Source organism: Nomascus leucogenys, chromosome 8 (genome assembly GCF_006542625.1).
Source record: "Nomascus leucogenys isolate Asia chromosome 8, Asia_NLE_v1, whole genome shotgun sequence".
Classification (NCBI taxonomy): Eukaryota; Metazoa; Chordata; class Mammalia; order Primates; family Hylobatidae; genus Nomascus; species Nomascus leucogenys.
This window is the reverse complement of record NC_044388.1, coordinates 105620740-105633187: the sequence shown is the minus strand read 5'-3', so window position 1 is coordinate 105633187 and position 12448 is coordinate 105620740. Positions and strand designations below refer to the sequence as shown.

At 57.2% G+C, this 12448-nt stretch overlaps 1 pseudogene; it reads right to left on the bottom strand.

Moving 5' to 3' along the window:
* Positions 1–5589: 5589 nt before the first annotated feature.
* On the bottom strand, positions 5590–12221 carry LOC101176494 (annotated as a pseudogene).
* Between the last annotated feature and the right edge of the window lie 227 nt (positions 12222–12448).

Here is a 12448-nt window from a genome sequence, read left to right as displayed (position 1 = left end):
GGAGAATCGCTTGAACCTGGGAGGCAGAGGTTGCAGTGAGCCGAGATCATGCCACTGCACTCCAGCCTGGTGACAGAGTGAGACTCCATCTGAAAAAAAAAAAAAAAAAAGAAAGCCTTTGTCCATGCTGTTCTCTGTCTGGAACAGCATCACACTTGCAGGCCAGCTCCACATCAGAGAAGACCCTCTTTCTACAACTCTTGAGGGCCTCTCCAGTCCTCCCGCCCCACTCCATTCCACATCCTCACAGTCAACACAGCCCCGCTTGCCTGGACTCTCAGAGCAGTCTCCCAATAGGCCTCCCTGCCTGGGGATAAGTCCCAGCTCTCAACCTGGCACTCAACGGCCTTCCTGATCAGCTGGGCTCCAGCCTCATGATTCCCACCCACTGTTTGACCTGACACAGCTGCTTAAGTTTCTCTAATTCTTCTAGATTACCCTGTTCTCTCACTTCCTATGTGCGGATATGAGACCTTCTTATGTGCGGATTTCCTCTTCCTGGAACACTTTTCCCTCCGCTCTTAGCCCCGCCTTTTACTCATCTGTCAGGAAGCCATGTTGATTCCACCTCCTCCAGGAAGCCTTCTTGGATTTAGTGTCCCTCCTGTTGGCTCCCAGAGGTCCCATATCCCTTGCATCATCACAATTCCTCCTCCAGATTGAAGCTGGCTGCTTTGCCAGTCTCCTCTAGGCCACATTCTCCTGATGACAGAGCTGCACATAGGCCTCTATCTCCCCCAGCTTGATCAGGGCAGGAGGTGCCCAAGAAAGCCCAGAAGGAAGGAGTGGGAAATGGTCCCGCACATGTATTGAGCTCCCACTCCATGGTGAGCCTTTTACTCGCAGCCCAGTAGCCTGGATGGCTTGGCCTTTCTGACATGGAGTTAGGTAACCATCTGGTCACAGCCTGCAGCCCCAAGCCCTTCTCTTTTCATCTAGATAGTGGGCATAACCCTGGATCTGAACAGCCTGTGAGATGCAAGGAAACACCAGATGCCAAGGGCTCATCCCAGTCCCGGATAGATGATTTTAAGCATTTCGTGCTCCTATCATTGGTCGTTATTGGGGCTCTGGAGCCAACCTCTGTGGCTTCAAATCTTGGCTTCTCCTTTCCTGGCTGGGTGACTTTGGGCAAGTTACTTAACCCCTCTGTGCCTCAGTTTCCTCATCTGTAGAATGGAACTAATCATAAGCTCATTTTCTCTGTTTCTCAGGGCCCTGGAGAGGATTTTATCACTTGATATGCATGCAGAGTTTGCACAGCGCTTGGTGCAAGGAAAGGGCCGGGCAAATGCTGGCTGTGGTTATTATCTCGGGGTCACCCTGAGCATCTGATATCAGTGAGGAGGCTCTGTCTTCTGGGGAATCTTCCAGAGCTGCAGATCTGAGCCGGGCAGGAGGAACTCTTAGACCTTGTGAAGACTGAATTCCTGTCCCCTGAAGCTCTTGAAACCATCCCATCCATGTCTGCCGGTCAGAGTCACCAGGAAGTTCTTCCTTGTATCTATCCTAAGTCTTTCCTGCGTTGATTTCTCTGGGTTCCCATCCAGACCGGATAGGAAGACGAGGGAAGGAGCCTTAAGGGTGTTTCAAGCATCAATCCCAGTACTTCCCAGCTCAGCTCTGAAGCCAGCAATGTGAGTCTCTGGCTCCTGGGGGGCCACGAGCCGGGAGGGGAGGGTTTGCCTGGCTCAGTCTCCTTCAAAGGTCTCCCAGCCACAGCCAGATGCAAAACCACCTTTGTTCCCTGAATTTCAGGCCGTGAGAGGGAATGGGGCCAGTGCCTGGGGTGCGGCTGGGGAGGGAGGAAGAGATGCAAGGATTGAAAATTAGAGGGAGGCCTAGAGCAGGAGGGAGGCAGGACAGGGCACCCTGGGCAGCCAGAGAGGGGCAGGGGTGTGGGAAACGGAGGGCGCAGAGCAGGGGCCAGCGGGGCTGGGAATAGGAGCCTCGGGGAGGCCGGCGAGGCGCGGAGAGGGAGGCCTCATACCAGACACTGTCTAGACGCAGCAATTATTGTCAGCTCGGAACACCCAGGCTCTGCCGGTTCAGCTGAAAGGGAGCTTAACAAAGAAGCAAGGGAGGAAGAAAGCAGGGAGAAAAGCCGGCTCCTGGCCCATTGGGCTCTTTCTCTGCCTTGGCCACCCCCCTTTGTGTTCCACCAGCCCTAGTGGGGGGGACCCCAACGTGAAAGCACAGCTCAGAGATGCCTAATGGGGACATGGCTCCTCCAGGGCCCAGGGGGCCTGGCCAGGATCAGTGTGTGGGTTTTTGGGAGGGAGAGGAGGGTGCTCTGGGCTGCCTCCTGCACGTGTATTTCTTTATATGGAGGCAGTGAGAACAGAATTCCCAGGCAGACAGCAGGCCTGAGAGTTTGAATCGCAATTCCCCCACCTTCCTGCTGTATATATATAGCTCTGGGCTGACTACAAATTTCTCTGAGCCTTGGTCTTCTCATCTGCAAAATAGGAAAAAGAACACTGCCTGGGCCAGGCGCGGTGGCTCATGCCTGTAATCCCAGTACTTTGGGAGGCTGAGACGGGCAGATCACTTGATGTCAGGAGTTTGAGACCAGCCTGGACAACACAGTGAAACCCTGTCTCTAATAAAAATACAAAAAATCAGCCGGGCTTGGTGGCTCACGCCTGTAATCCCAGCACTTTGGGAGGCCAAGGCAGGCGAATCACCTAAGGTCCGGAGTTCGAGACCAGCCTGACCAACATGGAGAAACCAAGTCTCTACTAAAAATACAAAATTAGCCGGGTGTGGTGGATTGAGTGCAATGGCGTGATCTCGGCTCACTGCAACCTCTGCCTTCCAGGTTCAAGCGATTCTCCTGCCTCAGCCTCCCAGGTAGCTGGGATTACAGGCATGTGCCTGTAATCCTTTTTCCCTCTTTGCTTCCGTCCCAGGAAGAATCCTTCATGCACTGGATGGGATTTTCAAGGCCCTAAGTTTTTGTGGCTGCAGAGTCAGCTCAGAGCCGTTTGGGCCAAACTCAACAGACCCACAGACAGAGAAACTGTGGCACGTGCTCTCGGGCTCAGGGCTGCTATGTGGCCTTTCTCTCTCCTCCTCTCCCTGGCATTCTTTGCAGTTTCTGGGACTTTGGGTTCCTCTCTGGCGTCCACTTTCTCTGGGCCTCCCAGGGTCTCTGTGACTGTCTAGGCCTTCATCCTCCTCCCGCAGCCCAGGCCACTACCCCAACCACTGTCTGGAACCTGACCTCGGCTGAGCCACTGGGCCTGGTATTACAGGCAGCTCCAAGCTCAGGAACCCCAAGCTCCATCCTGGGAGAGGACAGACCAGGTCCTGAGTAAGAAGTATGCGGGTGGCCCTGGACGCTGCACGGGTGACCCTGGACGCCGCCCTCTGGCCACTGGGCTCCTTGGGGAGGGGCTCAGATGCTGCTCCAGGGTTCCAGAGTGACCAGGGCTGGGGGTGGATTTTCAGAGAAGCAGCCCAGGCCCTCCTCCATCCATCACTTCCTGGTCTGGCCTGGCTGGGCCATTCCCTGGTCCTGGAGAGGTTGGAGGTGTCCCATGGGTTGTGCCTCAAGTGGAGGGCAGGGCACTTAGTGCAAGGGACACTCAGTCTCACACACACTCACACTCACTTATACACTCACTCACACACGCGCACTCACATATACACTCTCACACACACATTCACACTCACTCACACACTCACATATACACTCACACACACTCACACTCACACACCCACTCATACATTCATATATACACACTCATACATACACACTCTCGCACTCACTCTCATACTTTTACACTCACTCTAACACACACACATGCTGTCCCAGAGCTAAGGCCCGGACACCTGCCCCAGTGACACTCCCCCACCACCAGCCTGGGTCCCTGGCTGCTGGGCACCCTCACTGTGTCTAGAGCTGGAAGCTCCCTTCCCCTCCCCCGCTCCCACACGCCCATAGCTATCCAGTGCCTGCAGATCCAGGGCAGACCCGTCTGCTTGCATCAGAGGCCCACCTCTCTGGAAGATTCCGGCATGTCCCACCATGCCGCATGTAGTTCTTCTCTCTGCCTGTCTCCTCTCTGCACCTTTGCTCAAGCTGTTCCTCCCCCTGGCACACCGTTCCTGGCTGCCCCCACCATGTCTCAAAACAAATGCCTGGCCTCCCATGAACCTGCTCCCCCATGCTGTCCTCTGCCTCGGGGACAGCACCAGCATCCATCCACTGCACATGCCAGGGCCCAAGGAGCCTTCCCAGCCCCTCCTTGGCCTCCTTCACCTTTGCACCATGACCTGTCCCCTGTACCTCCCACACTGTCTCAGCTGGCTGCCACCATCTCCCCTGGATCTCAGTGCCACACTCCCAACCGGCTTCTGTGTCCACTCTTATCCCTACCATTGTGAGTAAGCTTTGGCAATCTAGTCTCTTTTCTCTATAAAACCCTTCCTGAGCTTCCCGCCACCACAAGACAAGGGCTGGTCTCAGGCCAAACGGCCCCCTCCCTGCCTCTGGCCATAGTGATCCCCTCTCAAGCTTTTAGGTCTGTGGCTGGGGGTCCCCATCCAGATCACCCCTGTCCCTCTTGCCTCCACCAGTCTCTTCTCCCCTTGTCAGCCCTGGTCCTCAAACACCCTCTTCAGGGAGGTCTTCTGCGACCTCTGCGGAGGCCAGGCCCAGGGGACCGGTGCTCCCTGCCCGATACCCCCTTGTCATTCTTTAATGCCTTATTCATCATGATTTGTGCAGCTACCATCTCTCCTATAGGACTGCCCTGTGTGGGCCCGTCTGTGGCTGTCTTGTTTGTCACTGTGTCCCCAGCACCCTCCTGGGGCCCTCTCTGGGTTTGGTTTTCAGCCTGGCTCCACCAAGAGGCAGGAAAAAGGGAGCCCCAGTCCCTCCCACCCTCTCCTCCAGGAAGCCCTCCCTGAAGAGACCCTGGAGTATCAGGGGAGGCCTCCTTGCCCCTCCCCTAGGGCTCCCAAGCCCTGTGTCCCAGTGGCCACCCAAAGGGCAAGGACATATTGGCTGGAAAGCCCCCAGGACAGGGCTGAGGCTGCCTTGTGCCTTCCACTCCTCCAAGCCCAGTGCCCGCCCCTCCCCCACGGGCCTGGTTGATGATGCTGGGGGGCTGCTCTTAGCCGGGGCACCAGGAAGCCAGGATGGAGCCCCACAGAGCCCCAGGGGTACGAGAGAGGTGGCAGTGCCCGCTCTACATCCATTCCTCCTCCCCAGGCCCTGCCAGCTGGCTTCTCCAGCTCCAACTGGGCTCTGCCTTTCCCTCTCCCTCCATCACCCTGCTGCCTCCCCTCCTCCCCTCCTCTCCTGCTCTCTTTCCCGTTCCCTCCCCTCTCCCCATTCCCCTTCCCGGACCTCCCCCGCCCCCACTTCTCTCCTCTCCTCTCTTTTCCTCTCCTCTTTTCTCTGAGTCCTTCTCCCTCGCCTCCTTCCTTTCTTCTTCCTGGGTTAAAAATAATCAACTTTCTGGGAAGCAGCAGCTCCTGCTGAGCCGCCCTCCCCACACTCGGGAGCCCCTGAGAATAGCTTTCTGCGGTTCTCCACTCGAACCCCTCCCCTCCCCTCGCCGCCTCCCCGCGAGCTGACTAATAAGCCCGGCCGTGCGGTGCCAGCTCGGCTGGAAAGGCGTTAACCACTTCGTGCCCGGACTGCGCGAACGGGGCGGACGGGCTCCCTGCAGGCCCGCGGGGAGGGGTGTCGGGCGCGGGCGGCCCCGGGACACAGCTCAGGACGAAGCCCTGAGCGGCACGCGGTAGGCCCTCGATTTTTACTGGCGGTGGGATAAATGTTGACCTCTGACGGCCACGCCGGTGCAGCTAGCAGAGCTTAGTGGCATCGGTGGGCGCGCCAGGTGCGACACCCAAGGGATGGGTCGGGGTCACCTGGAGGGCGTGGCTGGGCCAGTGAGGCTCTCTCCCCGTGGCCCGAGGGACTCTTAGGTCCCTGGCACTGGGCACCGCCTGAGGGGAAGCTGGGGCTGGGACCGTTAAAGTTCGGGCCAAGGGCAGGGAAGGGCTGAAAACTGTCCTGGGATCCAAGGACCTCCACAGCTGGCAGGGACTTTAGCGATCACCCACTCTCCTTCTTGCAGAAAGGGAAACTGAGGCCCAGAGGGTGTGACTGAGGCCGAGACGTCGCTCAGTTCCTGTCCCAGACTAAGGGAGGCCCGCGGCCCTGCAGCCGAGACTTTCAGTTCGGGCGTTTCTGCAGGGGTAAGGTTGGGGGGGCGGGTACATCAAGGTCAAAGGTGAGGGGTAGGTGGGGAGAGAAGAAGCGCGGAGCTCTGCGGGGTCCCCGTCAGCCCCGCCCACTCCGCGTGGTCCCGGCATTACCTCATCGCGGCGCGCGCTCATTGGCTGGCTCCCCCCTTGAAGGACGGCCCAATGCGGCGGCGCCCGTTAACCCTTTCCGCCTCGCGGACTCTGCCCTGGCCATGCCACCTGCCTCCGCGGCCCCCAAGCGGCTTTCAGGCGCTGGAGGGCCACGGAGAACAGGGAAGGATAGTGTGGGAGCCGGCTTGAGGCCGGAGAGTACAGTGGTTAGAGCACAGGTCAGACAGCTACGTCTTCGGCCCCTGCCCTGCGGCCGGCCGGCTGTGTGACCTTGGGGGACTGGCTTCACCTCGCTGAGCCTCCGCTAGTTTGCTTAGCTGTAAACAGGTGAATGATGTAACTCCTGCCCTTCCCAATTCTTTCCCGGTGTACTTGCCAAGTGCCAGGCACACGTGGGCACTGCGTACCATTCCACCTTGTCTCCTCACTGCAAGAGGTACAGTTATTATTACGGGTTTTCCGAGGAGGAAACAGGGCTCAGAGCAGCCAAGCTGCCTCTCAAGGTCACGCATCAGGAAAGTCACAGAGCTGGGATTTGACCCCGAGTCTGCGGGTTCTGAGCTGTACTCCTCCCCAGGGCAAGATTCTGCTTCTGCGGGGAGGCGCTGCTTCTAGGAGCTCTCCGTCTCTCCGGAAGGAGGGACAGGACTCATACCCAGCTGGTCAGCTCGTGACACACGCCACTGTGGCCAAATAAAACCAGTGACAAGGTGGAGAGCCCAGGACCTCCATGGACAAGGGACAGGAAGAAGGGTGAGGGCAGGGAGGGGCTGGAGTTGAATCCTCAAACGGGGAGGCAGGAGGACCCGGAGACAAAGGCAGGGGGCTGGACTGAGCTCGGCTAGGATGCGTGGAGTAGGAAGCTCTGAAGAAGCCTGCAGGATCCCCTGGGGGTCAGCCTGCTGGTTAGGGGTCAGCCCAGGGAGGCGGCTTCTCTCTGGGCAGCACCAAGGGTCAGCCTGGGGCAGGAGTGCAAGCCGAGGCCCACATACCTCATGTCTAGGGATTTACAAGTTATAAATCAAGCTAACAAACTGCTAAATAAAATATGTTCTGTTGCCGGGTGCAGTGGCTCACGCCTGTAATCCCAGCACTTTGGGAGGCTGAGGTGGGCAGATCACCTGAGGTCGGGAGTTCGAGACTAACCTGACCAACATACAGACACCATGTCTCTACTAAAAATACAAAATTAGCCGGGCGTGGTGGCACATGCCTGTAATCCTAGCTACTCGGGAGGCTGAGGCAGGAGAATCACTTGAACCACGGAGGTGGAGGTTGCAGTGAGCCAAGATCGCACCACTACACTCCAGCCTGGGCAACGAAAGTGAAACTCCGTCTCAAAAAAAAAAAAAAAAATGTTCTGTCCTCCTTCCTTGACAAATACACCTTCATAAGGACAAACACACCTGGAAGGCTGAGTTTGTGTTTAGAATTCTCAGGCTCCTTGGAGACCGCAGGAGGAGCTGTAGCGGGTGGGGGAGCCAGCCTCTCAGCCTCTGGCCTCCGGCTTCACACTCGCCTCTTCTTTTCTTTTTGCCCCAGGTTTTGTCCTTTTCTCTGAGGGGCTGTGCATGCTCAGGTGTAGGCACTGCAGGCTGTAAGCACATGTTCTGTCCACACCCCTTGCCAACAGCCACCTCCTGGTTACTCCTGGGCTTTAGGGGTGCCCAAACAGGTAGCTCAGACAACCCTCAGGAGGATGCACCCAGGATGCAGGCTGGGGCCATTGAACAGGGAGCTCCAGGGCCCCAGGTGCCAGGTCATGGGCAAGGGGCCCATGGCTCCAGCTGGAAATCTCTCCCTGGTCCAGGGGTGCTGCCCTCTAAAGCACAGGGCTCAAGTTTGTGGGCTGAGGGCCCCAGGGTGCTGCAGCAGCTGGGGTGGCCAGAGCTGGACACGGGGTCTCCCTTCCTTCTTGAGCTTGCTCCTGACCATCACCTCCAGCCATGTACCCCCGCCCCAGCCAGATCCCCCATGCCCCAGCCAAATGCCAACCCTGGGGAGCTTCCCACCTCAATGAGTCAGCTCCCTTTACCCTGTCCCCACTGCCCCCCACCCTTATCCCCCTTATCCGGCTGCTCCATCTCCTGCCTGCTCCCTGGGCTCCTAGCCCCAACTCTCTGCCTGCCCCCCATCCCCCTCCGCCACCCTAACCTCCTATCTGCCCTCAGCGGAGCCAGCCAGATGTTTGTGAAATGCAAGGCTGCAGGCTTCCTTCCCTCTCTAGCCAGCGCTGGTTCCCGGGCTCTCTACATACCATCCCCAGGCTCTGGGGGTCCCTCCTTTCCTCCCCTCCCCTCGGGTTCTGAGCTTTTGTGTCCTTTCTGCCTCACGTCTTCATGCGCGCCACCCCCCTCTACCTGGAACCATGTTTTCTGCTCTTTGTCCCTGGCTCCCCAGACCAGCAGAAACCACATGGCGATGAGCACATGGAGTTATCAGTTTCCAGTGTGTTTCCTACCTGGCCTGCAGGCAACAGGAGGACAGGCTGAGTCAGTGCTGTTCACTGCTCTATCTTCAGTGTCTGGCACAGAGCAGGTGTCACTGAAGTTTCATGAGTTAGATGCATCTGCACTGGGCTTGAAATCAAGAGACCACAGCAGCTAATGTCTATTGTATGCTCACTGTGTCCTGGGCCCTGCTTTTAAGTGTATTACATGTATTAGTTCACTTATTTCTCACAACAATCTTTGAAATAGGAATGATTACTATCTCCACTCTACAGTATGAGGACACTAAGGCACAGAGAAGTTCAGAGACTTAGGCTCACAGCTGGCCAGTGACAGACCCCGATTTGAACCCAGGCAATGGAGCTCCAATGCTGAACCACCTCTTCCCATCTAGCCCCATCTGGGCCAAGGCCTTGCTGTGGGTCCCTGGGCCAGTGTCTCCACTTCTATGAGCTGCAGCTTTTTTTTTTTTTTTTTTTTGAGACGGAGTTTCACTCTTTTTGCCAAGGCTGGAGTGCAATAGTGTGATCTCGGCTCACTGCAACCTCTGCCTCCCGGGTTCAAGTGATTCTCCTGCCTCAGCCTCCTGAGTAGCTGGGATTACAGGCATGCGCCAACACACCTGGCTCATTTTGTATTTTTTAGTAGAGACAAGGTTTCTCCATGTTGGCCAGGCTGGTCTCGAACTCCCGACCTCAGGTGATCTGCCTGCCTTGGCCTCCCAAAGTGCTGGGATTACAGGTGTGAGCCACCGTGCCCAGCTCTGAGCTGCAGCTTTTCTGTGTGTGCAGTGGGGGGTTGGCCACAGTGGTGATCCCTGAGGTCCCTTCCAGCTCTGACAGCCTGGCAGCTCCTCTGATGATCCATCCTTCAGGGAGCCAAGGACTCCCCGTGGAGGTCCTGCAGGGATGCCCAAGAGTTGGGTGGCTGGGAAACAGCTCACTGTGTGTTAGGCTGCAGACCTGAGTACCTGACCAGGGACCCAATCGTCCCTAGCAGTCTTGTCATTGTGACCGGCCTTCATCTCACAGGAACCCAGGCTGGGCTATATAAATGAACTGAGCTGAACTGCCAGGTGCTGGGTTCAGGCAGAGACTGGAGGCTAGAAGTTGAGGGAGGCCGAGTACTGCAGTTGGGTTGGGGGACAGTACTTGGGGCAGGGTTGAGCTTGGGTCCCCACACCAAGAGCTCCACAGTCATCTCAGGGACCCTTCAACAACAGCCCTGAGGGCTATGCATCCATTTTTTTTTTTTTTTTTTTTTTGAGACGGAGTCTCGCCCTGTTGCCCAGGCTGGAGTGCAGTGGCACAATCTCGGCTCACTGCAAGCTCCGCCTCCCGGGTTCAGGCCATTCTCCTGCCTCAGCCTCCCGAGTAGCTGGGACTACAGGCACCTGCCACCACGCCCGGCTAATTTTTTGTATTTTTAGTAGGGATGGGGTTTCACTGTGTTAGCCAGGATGGTCTCGATCTCCTGACCTCGTGATCCGCCCGCCTCTGCCTCCCAAAGTGCTGGGATTACAGGCGTGAGCCACCGCGCCTGGCCTTATGCATCCATTTTTTAGAGAAGGACATGCCTGGGAGGTACAGTGGGGGACAGTGACCTGGCCAAGGTCACACAGCAAGAAGGAGTCTAGATTTGGCTCTTAACCACTCTGCCCCCAGCCTTGGGCAAAGGTGTTCAGTGTAGATGTGAGAATGAACTGATAGAGAAGTTCTAGAAGGGGTCAGGCGCAGTGGCTCACCCCTGTAATCCCAGCACTGTGGGAGGCCGAGGCGGGCGGATCACCTGAGGTTGGGAGTTCGACACCAGCCTGGCCAACATAGTGAAACCCTGTCTCTACTAAAAATACAAAAATTAGCCGGACATGGTGGAGGGCGCCTGTAATCCCAGCTACTCTGGAGGCTTAGGCAGGAGAATCACTTGAACCCAGGAGGTGGAGGTTGCGGTGAGCAGAGATCGCGCCATTGTACTCCAGCCTGGGCTACAGAACAAGACTCTGTCTTGGGGAAAAAAAAAAAGTTCTGGAAGAAACTCTGGGAAATGCATATGGGTATATGGGTCCATGTGTTTATACCCATGAGCATGGGTACCCCCTTGCTCCCCATCCCAGCACCTCTCCTTGCCCACCTCTGTCTCACTGCCTTTGTTTATTCGCCTGTGGTCACTGTGGACTCTGCTAGACCCTGAGCCTGTGAGGGCAGCGGCTGTCTTCCTGTTCCCTGCACATGAGCACGTGACTCGAGCACAGGCAGGAGGAAGGCGGATGGAAACACAGGCGCGGCCCAGGGCTGTTCCACCCTGTGTTCAGTCCCTTCCCTCCTTGGGCCTCTGTTTCCCATCTCTGCATATGGGGTAAAATGCCCCATCCTTAGTCTAGGCTCAGGTGAGCCGCTGGGTTCCTACTGGGCCATGGGAAGGGCCCTAATACCTGAAGGGCCGGGAGGATGAGGGCAGGCGGCTCAGCTGCCCTCCCTCCATCCTGGGGCCTGCCACCTCCACTCTGTCCTCTCCTGATTCTGGTCCCCCACCAGGAGGGGCTCACTGTCCTGCTCAGCAAGTTCTCTCAACATGCTAGGCAGCCAGGGGGGTGCTCTGCTGGACTGGAGGAGCCCATGTGAGCCCAGGCCACCCATGGAGGCTCCCTCTGAAGAAAGGGAACAGACAACCCAGCCACTTGTCAGGAACCCTGATCAAATACCCCACCCCCAAGGCTCAGCACTAAGTGTCCCAGGGGCCTGATTTGCAGGAAGGGCAGCAGGATGCTCACTTGGAGGTGGAATGCTCACCTGAGGGAGGAACTGTACCTGCCGAGGCTGGGGTTACCCACAAACTCAGCCCAGCAGGAGCTGCTGGCTGTGCTAACAATGTCCACTGTGATGTTGCTGAGATTCTGCAAGGTTCTTTCAGTGTTAGCCCATTTTACAGAGGAGAAAGTTGAGGCTCCAGACAGATGTGAGCTTAAGCCTCTGGCCCAGTTCCAGTTTCCAAATATTCCAGAGGCCAGGGCCTGGGGCGGGGTGTGGGGCACCCCAAAGTCCAGGTGAGGGTGACCTGAGGGTGAAGTCTGGGCCTGGAGAGGCAATAGAGGGAGTGAGGATGGCTCCTGCCAGAAACAGGGGAGGGGTGTTTGAGACCTTGAAGGACGTGGGACTGTGACAGTGGTGACTGTGGGAGGAGTCCGGGTCAAGCAATAACTGGGAGAGACTTGGTGCAGGGCCCTGAGCTGAAATGGAGGCAAATGGAGATGGATGGGTCCCTGCCCTTAATGGGGGGTAAATGCAGAGGCTGGGGGCAGGAGCCCAGAGGAGGGCACCAGGGCAGCCCAGACACGAGCTCTGTGGTCTGTGTGTATTTACTGTGTGGGCAGAGCATGTGAGGAGTGTGTTGAACGGTCTGTGTGATGCGGGGATGGGGGGATAAGTGTATTGGCATATGGAGTGTGAGTGTGAGTGTGTGTGTGCACGCATGCATGCTAGAGCATGCACCTTTGTGCCTGTGATCTGTGTCATGCAGTGTGTCTGTGCCTGTGTGGGATGTGGTCCCTGTGATGTGGGGAGTGTATGTTGGTGTGTGTGTGTGTTGTGGGGTGGTGCTAACTGGGACACTCTCCAGGGGAAGAGTCTAACTCGGATGGAGGTGGAGGAGTTAACCAGGAAAAT